Raw genomic sequence first — 10,387 nt, 5'->3', positions numbered from 1 at the left:
AGCACCTCCCTTCTTAGCTTTAAGGGTGAAAAATTGATCTTTATCACCCGTCATGTGCCTTGAGCAGCCACTATCCAAATACCAGCAATTTTTGTTGACCTTGGCTGCAAGACACTCCTACACAAGCAAATCATGTCATCTTAGGTACCCAAGTTTTCTTGGGTCCTTCATGGTTAGTCAAGTTGGTTCCTTTTGGAACCCATACCCTTTTAATTTTTCTTTTAGTTTTACTTTTCCTAAAATTACATACATTTGCTTTATGACCTATTGTACCACAACAAAAGCAGGTTATTTTCTTAGTTTTTGTTTCCCCAGCTTTAACAAAGAAGTTACTAAGAAGTTTTTGCTTATTCCTTGGTTTATACCCTAAACCCGCTTTATTAAATACCGCACGTTGACTATTTAGTATCATGTTTAATTTTTCAGAGCTATATGTGAATTTTTCAACTATGGGTTTATATTTGTTAAGTTCTTTGGTTATTGTTTGTTTTTCGGCTTTTAGATCATTAAGTTCTTTAGTGAGATCCTTATCTAAGGTTTGTTTACATTTTTTAAATTCTGAAAATTCCTTAGTTAGTTTTTCATTTTCTTTAGTTAAGGTGTTAGTCTTTTGAGTTAATAGTTGGTTACTTGTTTTAAGTTCTATATTTTCTTTGGTGATTAAATTCTTATCCTTAACTAATTTATCGTATTTATGTAAGTATGATTGATTAGCTAATTTTAGTTCTTTATTCTTAAGATTTATGGCCTTATATTCTACCATCAGTTCATTAAATGCATCATAAAGTTCATCAAAAGAAAAATCGGAATGCGTATCGGAAGTTACCTCGTCTTCGTTGGCCATGAAGCAGAAATTGGCCTTTTCTTCTTGTTCCTCGTCAGATGAGGAGGATGATGAGTCGGAGTCGGATAGTGTAGTGACAAGAGCTTTCTTCTTCTTGTACTTACTCCCCTTCTTCAGTAAGGGGCATTCAGCTCTTATGTGACCCGGCTTCTTGCACTCGTAACACCCAATCCCCTCGTTTTCTCTTTCCTTACCTTTGTCCTTCCGGTAGAAATTTGAGGGCCCTCTCCTTTGATGATAAGACTTCTTGTGGTTGATGAATTTCTTGAATTTGCGCACAAGAAGAGCCTCACCACCATCTTCCTCATCTTCTTCTTCTTCACTGCTGCTGCTGCAAGATAAGTCCTTGTTAGAAGAAGTAGATTTTAAAGCTATTACCTTTTTCTTATGGGAAGACTCTTCCTCGTTGTGTTGTTTCATGGTGAGCTCGTGAGTCATCAGGGATCCAAGGAGCTCTTCAAGTGGAAGCTTGTTCAAGTCTTTAGCTTCTTGGATCGCCGTCACTTTAGCTTCCCAAGACCTTGGTAGACACCGAAGGATTTTCCTGACAAGATCACTGTTAGTATAACTCTTGCCAAGGCTTTTTAGGCCATTGACAATGTCAGTAAACCTAGTGAACATACTAGTGATTGTCTCATTAGAATCCATTTTAAATAGTTCATACTTATGAACCAATATATTAATTTTGGATTCTTTAACTTGATTTGTGCCCTCATGGGTCACTTCAAGCCTATCCCAGATCTCTTTTGCAGAGTTGCAAGTAGAGACCCTATTGAATTCATTTCGGTCTAAGGCACAATAAAACACGTTCATAGCCTTAGAGTTTAGTTGTGCCTTCCTCATGTCATGTTCATCCCAATCCTTTTCTAGTTTGGGTACCTTGACACCATCTATATATATGGACGGGATGTATGGGCCATTTACTACAATGGTCCACATCTCATAGTCTTGGGATTGGATGAATATTCTCATCCTAGTCTTCCAATATGAGTAGTCAGATCCATTGAAGAAAGGGGGTCTTTGGGTGGACTGACCCTCAATGTGAGAAGATCCAAATGGGGTTGTCATTTTGATCTTTTAACTCTTGAGTGGAAGAGTTTTTGGCTCTGATACCATTTGTTGCCCAGATAGACAACCCAAGAGGGGGGGGGTGAATTGGGTTTTAAAATAATTTAGATAATTTAAAACGTTATGGATGATTAATTAAAAACTATTGCAAGTTATTTAATTAATTACTATGTGCTGTGAGTAATATGAAATGAGAAGAGGGAGAGACAATCAATCACAAACACAAGTTTTATAGTGGTTCGGAGCTATCCCTTGCTCCTACGTCCACTCCCCAAGTTTCTCTTGGGAATTCACTATAACCCCCTTGGATTACAGCCGGTTGTTTTGCAAGCTCACAACCAAACTTGTTGTTTTACGAGCTCACAACGAACTCGGTCGGTTTTTCCAGGCTCACCGACTAGAACCGTCACCGATTGTTTTCCCGGGCTCACAATCAAACCCTTACACACGTTGGTTTTAAAAACCGGCTCACCAACCAACCTTGAACCCCTTGATTCAATCCCCTGATTGAATCAAGTAAATACACGAGATGGAAGAAAACAGAAAATAGCTTCTCAAAAAGCAGATTTAAAACAATATAATCGTAAAGGAGTTAGAAGCCCTCAAACGCTTTTAAGATGGTGAAGAGGTGTGGCTTCTGGAACTCCGGTCTCCTCTTGAAAGAGTGGTCGACTTGAAAGCAGGAGGAGGAAGCTTTGAATGCTGGGAAGATGTTGGTGGAGCAGTAAATGCAGATCTCCCCTTTTTCTCGTTTAAGAGCACTTGCAAAGCTTGAAAACTCGAATGCTTGGAGTGGAATGTGTATTCTCTGTCTTGCTACAGTCTTCTGTGGCTATTTAAGCCAACCCCCACGGAAACTAGCCGTTACTCTACTTTTTCTGGCTGTTCTGCACACTCTGCGCAGCCTGACAATGTGACCGTTGGTGGGTTGGAGTCGACTCGCGCGATCAGGAATCGACTCGGCTGTAGCAGGAGTCGACTCGAGCTTTTCCGGAGTCGACTCGGCAACTGTTCCAAGTTTGAATTAAAGTTGCCGTCTTGACTGGGAGTCGACTCGTCTTGACCCGGAGTCGACTCGCCAACTTCTGGCGCTGACCTGGCAATTTTGGAGTCTGCTCATCCTCTGAAGTCCGTGGACCCAAATTTGAATTTTGTCCACTCGAGTCGACTCGAATCTCAGAGCCCGAACTCCCGATTCTCTGACTTTTGGCTCATCCAGTCTTGGAGTCGACTCGAACTTTCTTGGAGTCGACTCGGCTCTCAGTTTCCGAAAGTTGGTCTTCTGCCTTTTGACGTGAAGCTTGTCTTGGAGTCGACTCGAGCTGTCTGGGAGTCGACTCGAATCTCAGAGCCCGAACTCCCGATTCTCTGACTTTTGGCTCATCCAGTCTTGGAGTCGACTCGAACTTTCTTGGAGTCGACTCGGCTCTCAGTTTCCGAAAGTTGGTCTTCTGCCTTTTGACGTGAAGCTTGTCTTGGAGTCGACTCGAGCTGTCTGGGAGTCGACTCGAATCTCAGAGGCAGTAACATGGTTTTCTGTCTGTCGATGGTCGCACAGTCTTGGAGTCGACTCGCGTACTGCGGGAGTCGACTCGAATCTCAGAGTCCATAAAACGCTGTCTGACTTTTTCTTTGTGTACCGCTGGGAGTCGACTCGCGTTCCACTGGAGTCGACTCGAATCTAAGATCTGAAAAACTGCTCTTTTATCCTTCTGTCTGTTTTCAGTCGGAGTCGACTCATACTGATTAGGAGTCGACTCGAGCTCGTGCCAGTGACCTTGATACGCTTGGAGTCGACTCGTGAAACTCGGGAGTCGACTCGAATCTCAGACATTGGTTCATGCAGAGTTCTTAACTTATCCAAAAGGTTATGAACCAAGTCTAGAGACACTGAGCAGGATTTTCACTGAAACACTCAATTGAATTCATTAGTAATCACACGATATACTCAAATGCTTTGAGCTCATCAAAATCAAACGGGGTTTTAATCAATCACTCCACACTGCCTGTGACTCCTAGGAGTCGACTCATACTTCTCCGGAGTCGACTCGAATTCCACTGGAGTCGACTCGAAGACTGTTCTTTTGAATTTTTCCTTTGATTTTACTCCTCCAATTTGAATCCTTTGAACTTTAAACTTTGGACCAATAAATTGTAGCTTTCTTCCAACTTGAGAGCTTTGGAGGCCTTCTTGTGTTCTTCCAACTTGCTATGTTCCTTGCAAAATAAATATCTTTCTCCTTGCAACATAAATATTAGTATCTATACTTCAAGGTTTTGTGATCATCAAAATCAATCTATGAATCAATCTTTGGGTCATCAAAGGTCATAGGGGTCTTCTAGCAGTTGCGACTACTAGTGAAAGGGCCCATGCATCTCTAACTGAGAAGGTTAAACAAGCTAATCGAGTATGGCTAAAGGTTGGAATACCATGTTTGGGCAGCCTTCTTCAGAGTTGCTATGAAGGCTCAACACATGATGGCATCAGAAGCTCCATGAAACAACATAAGAGCCTTGAAAGACTCTAGGTGGTCAATAGGGTTTGTAGTTCCATCATATGGATCCACCATGGGCATCTTGAACCTTGGAGGAAGGGGTTCCGTCATTATTTGCTTTGTGAAGGTTGGCACATTGCAAAGGTTTGGTTCGTTTGAGTTGCTAGCCTTCTTCTCCCTCACCTCCTCCATAACTTGAGCCAGGCTCGTTCATTTCACCGAGACGTCGAGTCAAATAAGTCTCCTAATCTCCTTGGAACCATCTCCCCTCTCTTTGAGCGAGCGAACCTCGCCCGACATTGGAACTCCCCTCAGACCCTCTCGATTTATTCTCAGAACAGGAGCTCTTTCTGCCACTTTCTTAAGACCAACAATGGTGAAGTCGATCATCCCTTTGGCTAGGAGTAGACCACTAACCTGATAGTTCTTTGGAAAGTTCTGCTGACTGGATCTTTTTCTCTAGTACCAGCCCCTGACTAGATCATCCAAGGCTTGGACATGCTTACTAAAGCCGGTCAAACTGCTCTACGGTCACGAGCATCCTCGAGGGTTGTTGAAGCGGTAGAATTGACCACCACTACTATAGAAGATGGGACTCTCTCATGGTGCCCTCTCTTGGGCTACCTTGAGGCTTGATGGGGGATGTTGTGTATTGGTTACTCCTTCTAAGCGGCATAGCTCCTTATTCAGTTTTCCACAGATGGTGCCAATCTACTGCCACTTAATCTCGGGATAGTGATGCGGATATCTCCATACACCTACAAGACAATAGATAAGTTCAGAGAACTCGACGGAGCTTTACTCTGGCTGGGCCCTTTGATACATCAAAGACGTATCTTTTTTATGGGAATGAAGGAGGAAAATGAAGAGATAGAGCCTCACCTAGTTAAAGTAAGTTACTTGTTACCTTTTTGTGGAGGATCTTTTGATTTCTTTATAGTTGGAAATCTGAATTTTTCTAAGATTGCATCCTAACAAACTTGGTCGTGTTGTAACAAAATACTAACACGACATAACAATTTGAGAACGTGCTGTAACATCCTAGCACATGAGAGAACTTCCAAAGCCTCATGTGCATTTGGGCAAAAAGGCTGGTCCTCTTCTACTATGAGGAGTCTCTGCTTGGCTCGGACTAATCACCAGGCTAGTTGGTTGTTGGGTCGAGCGAGGTTCCTTGGCTCTCTGGATCGGCTATTCTAGGTTTGCTCTTCTCGGCTCTTAGGTTGGCAAAAAAAGAGAGTTCTAACCAAGGTGCCTTGAAAAATTCTGAGTGAGAGAGGGTTGCCGCATAGATCATGAGCTCTACTAATATGGTCACACCATATCATTGTGCTTATTGAGTGCCACATCAGAATCTTTTGTCTTTGATATAATATTTAGTTCCTCAGTGGATAAATCATATTATGAACGTATATTATATGGAAGGCTTTGTGGTACAATAAAATCAAAGTATAGATGAAGTCATGGGAAATCTTAGGAATCAAATAAAAGCTAGCATTATGATTGCCTTCAATCATAGAATGACAATTTTTTATGGGAGAGGAAATAGGTTGAAGCTCAAATTCATTAAAAAATGAAATGATACATCATCTCAAAAAGGAGGCAAGGAAAATAGCAATTACAACTTCTCAAAGGTAGATATAAAAAAAATGCAGAAAGACTTGAAGCTTTTAAAAGCATTACACATCCATTCCTTGATGAGGACAACTTAGCCAACAATGCATCCTCTATTTCTTCCTCATCTAAAAAATGTTCATGTGCTACTTTTAAGCCAAATGACAATCTAGGATAACCGTCACTATATCCCAACTTTGCAGTGTTTTTCTTCTGACAACAATGAAGGAATAAAAGAAACACCCGTAGCAACGGTGAACTTCCATCACAGTCTTCTTGCAAAGAGACATGAAGCAAGTAAATGGTTAGCAGTGTCCCTTGTTGTCTACAAAGAGAAGAAAAATGAACCCTCATGCTTAGAGGGTAAATAAAAATTTGTTAGAATTCGCATCATTATTTCTATTTTGGAACTATTGCTGTCATATATGACCATTGATTTGTTGCACGCTAGCATGAAGCAGATGTATTATGCCACTTGGCTTAATTGATTTGAGTTTACAGGAGTGAAAAACTGCAGGCTATATATCAGAGAACAGTGTCAATTCATTTGAAAATAGGAGAGAGTCCATTCTATAATTAATCGAAATATGTTTGTAGACATGTTCTTATTACCTAAAGAATGGTATTCATATTATTAGAGATTTTAAGTCAACAACAAGAGCCCTTGTGCGACTTTGTTATATAATACATGCCAAAAGCTCTTCGTGGCGGCCTAGTGAGAATTTTCACTTGAGGAACTGTAGCAAGGAAATAAATGTATAACGGGGTAATTCTCAAAGCAACTTCACAAATTACTTTATATGTGTTGGGGGAATACGGTTTTCCCCCAGTAATACAATAATCCTGCCACCGGAAGATTACGCAGTCGACAACTCCGGACGACTGAGGTCGGCGCCCGACCCCAGAGCGTCCGATCCCGGATCATCCGACCTAGAGGACTTCCGACCTCAAAGGCGGGTCTTTGTCGACCACCTGCCGCGGCCGTACCTCTCCGAGGTCCGGTCAAGGGCCATATCCTGCCACTGCCCCAGCATTTATTACACATGATCCCGGCAAATCCTCAGTTCACGCAACAATTAATGTGAATCTCCGGCTTACGCAACAATTAATGTGAATCTCCGGCCTACGCAACAATTAATGCGCGTGGCTCCTTTCATCTACGGATCCTCAGTTCTCCACGGCAAATCAGCTCGGCAGAGTCCTGTCCGCCATGATAAGTCTGACCCCAGCCTCACCGCCGACATCAATGCAATGATTCACCCGATCGCGTGACGGCTCAGGTCGTACGACGGCCTTACCTCCGACATCAGTGTAATTATTTACTTGTCCGTGCACCGGATCAAGCAACATGCCGAGCTGTACGACGGCCTTGTCCGGTCACATCGCAGGTAAACCCCCCTATAAAAAGGGGGGGGAAGAGAGAAGGGAAGAAGACTACTGCTCCCATTTTCTTTAAACACTATTTTGCCCCCTCTAACTTAAGCATCGGAGGGCCGGCGCCGGAAGACCCGGCCACCGGCTTTTCTGCAGGCACCCCGACAGAGGACGCCGCCCGCCGACGCATCATCACTCCCTCGCATCCGCCGACAGCTCCCCCTCCTCGACGGACGATCGCCCCCGGGTCCAATTTCCAGCAACAGTTGGCGCTAGAGGAAGGGCCCGAGTTGCGATCATGAAGTTGAGAAGTAAGGGAGCCTCCAACATCTCCCGGCGTCCCCCACAGAGTCCTGGACATTCCGTCCAGAATTCACCTGCTCCGGCTGACCCGGTTCCTCAGGTCCAGCCGGAGCAATTCAATGCCCTGGTGCAGCAAGTCCAGGCCTTGGCGGCCGTCGTTCAAGGCCTGCGACGTGAGGAGGCCTTACCAACGCTCCCCCCGCAGGCCCAGCTCTTGCCGGAGTCCCCTCCCAACGGTCCGGTCCCCCAGGGCCAGAATCTTCATGGCTCTTCAAGGGCCAACAATGAAGGGCGGACCTCCCCCCGGAGAGAGCTGCCTGGGGAAGGTCCCAACGGAAGACCCCAACCCTCTGAAGCCGAATCTGCCCCAGACCACCGTGAGCCGGAGCAAACCACGGCGACGGTTCCTCGGGATAGGAAAGTCGAGCACTTGGAGCGCCAGATTGAAGCGCTCCACAGCAAGAAGGCAAGACAAGATGGGGATTTTGAGTTCACCACCAAGTCCCCCTTTTCCCGCCAGATCGAGGATGAGCCGGTCCCCTTGAGGTTCAAAATACCTCAAGTGGAGCCCTACAATGGAGTCACCGACCCCCTCGATCACTTGGAGAGCTACCGAGCTCTTATGGCCCTACAAGGATCCTCGGAGGCTGTGCTTTGTAAGGCCTTCCCGGCGACTCTTCGAGGGACAGCTCGACTCTGGTTTTCTGGGCTAAAGCCGAGCACAGTATCTTCCTTCGAGCAACTTGGCAGACAATTTGCCACCAATTTTGCCGCCAGCCGACGCCAACGGCGGACGTCGGATTCCCTCCTGGATGTCAAGCAGAAGGAGGGAGAGTCCCTGAAGGAGTATCTGGACCGCTTTACCGCCGCCACATGGGAAGTTCGCGAGCTGGACCAGTCCATAGCCATGTCGGCTTTAAAGACTGGGGCCCGCTCTTATCGATTCCTTTTCTCCATCGAGAAGAGCTTCCCGGCCGACTTCACCGAGATGCTGGCCCGAGCTCGGAAGTACACTAAGGCCGAAGAGGCAATCGCCTCTAGGCGAGGCGCAATCGAGCCCGCCTCAAGAAAGCAGAAGAAACGCCGCGAGGAGCGCGGCCGCCAAAGAAGCCGATCCCCTCGCCGAGAGAAGAATCTCCCCCGACTGAGAAGCCCGCCTCGGTAGCGGGGATAACCTCAACGGAGGACCTCACCACGACCAAGGTCCCCACCACGGCCTCGGACACACCCAGGGAGGTACGAAAATTACACCCCTGTCAACGCTCCCCGGGCCGAAATTTTGATGGAGATCGAAGGCCGGGATTTCTTCCGACCTCCACCTCCCATGCGGGATACGGGATTCCCGCGCAACCCCAGGAAGTACTGTCGCTTCCACCGAGACCGCGGACACGACACGGAGGACTGTATTCAACTCCGAGACGAGATCGAGGCGCTTATTCGCCGTGGGGTGCTCAATCGGTTCGTTCGGAACCGACGCGAAGAAAGGAGGCCAGTGGAAAACGCAGCACCGTCCGAGAATCCGGATGACAACAGGCCCATCGCCGGCACCATCAATGTAATCGGAGAAGCCTCGGCGGGAGGACCAGCCCAAGGAATTTCCCCGAAGCGCCAGCGTACTGCCGAAGTCATTTCGTTCTCGGACGAGGATTTGGAAGGGGTTGAGACCCCTCACAATGACGCTGTGGTCATCTCCATGATTGTCAATAAATTCAATGTAAAACGTGTCCTAGTTGACAATGGAAGTTCAGCCAACGTTTTGTACTATCATGCCTACCAAGAAATGGGGTCACCAGAAGGACAACTCCGAAAAATTAATGCCCCACTTATCGGGTTTACCGGAGACTCGGTCCCGGTCGAGGGCGAGGTCAGCTCTCTTGTTACGGTCGGCCTCGCTCCTCGAGAAAGCACTGTGAGGACGGACTTCCTTGTGGTCCGTCTACCCTCGGCCTACAACGCCATCCTGGGGCGACCAGGGCTAAATGCCCTCCGAGCTGTGGTCTCGACCCGACATCTACTCATGCGATTCCATACCAACCGAGGAGTAGGCGAAGCCCGCGGGGATCAGCTGGTCGCCAAGCAGTGCTACATGGCGGCTCACAGACTGAAGCAGCCAAACGAGGCGCCGGCCCAGGCAACGGGTCCCTCGTTACCCATAGAAACCCTGGACGCAAGGGATAATCCCTGGAAGAAGCAAGTAGAGCCTGGTGAGCTGCTTGTTCAAGTTCCCCTACGAAAAAATCTTCCCGAGCTAACTGTGCAGGTCGGCTCTGGCCTTGGCGTCCGCGAGAGGGGTCACCTCATCAGCTTCCTACGGGACAATGCTGATGTCTTCGCCTGGTCGCCCGCTGACGTACCGGGAATTGACCCTGAGGTCATAGTCCATCGACTCCAGGTGAAGCCAACCAGCCGACCTGTGAAGCAGAAAAAGAGGGGCTCCGCCCCGGAACGACAACGGGCCGCAGCCGAGGAGGTAGACAAACTCCTCAAAGCCGGCTTCATCCGGGAGGTCTCCTACCCAGATTGGCTCGCCAACATAGTCCTTGTAAAGAAGGCCAATGGGAAGTGGCGCATGTGCGTGGACTACACTGACCTGAACAAGGCCTGCCCGAAGGATAGCTTCCCCCTCCCAAGTATCGACCAGCTCGTGGATTCTACCTCAGGACATCAACTACTGACATTCATGGACGCC

This window comes from Phoenix dactylifera, chromosome 7, assembly GCF_051530095.1.
Source record: "Phoenix dactylifera cultivar Ajwa chromosome 7, Ajwa_hap1_PhDact_Kaust_v1.1, whole genome shotgun sequence".
NCBI classification, from domain to species: Eukaryota; Viridiplantae; Streptophyta; class Magnoliopsida; order Arecales; family Arecaceae; genus Phoenix; species Phoenix dactylifera.
Note: the sequence above shows the minus strand (reverse complement) of the source record.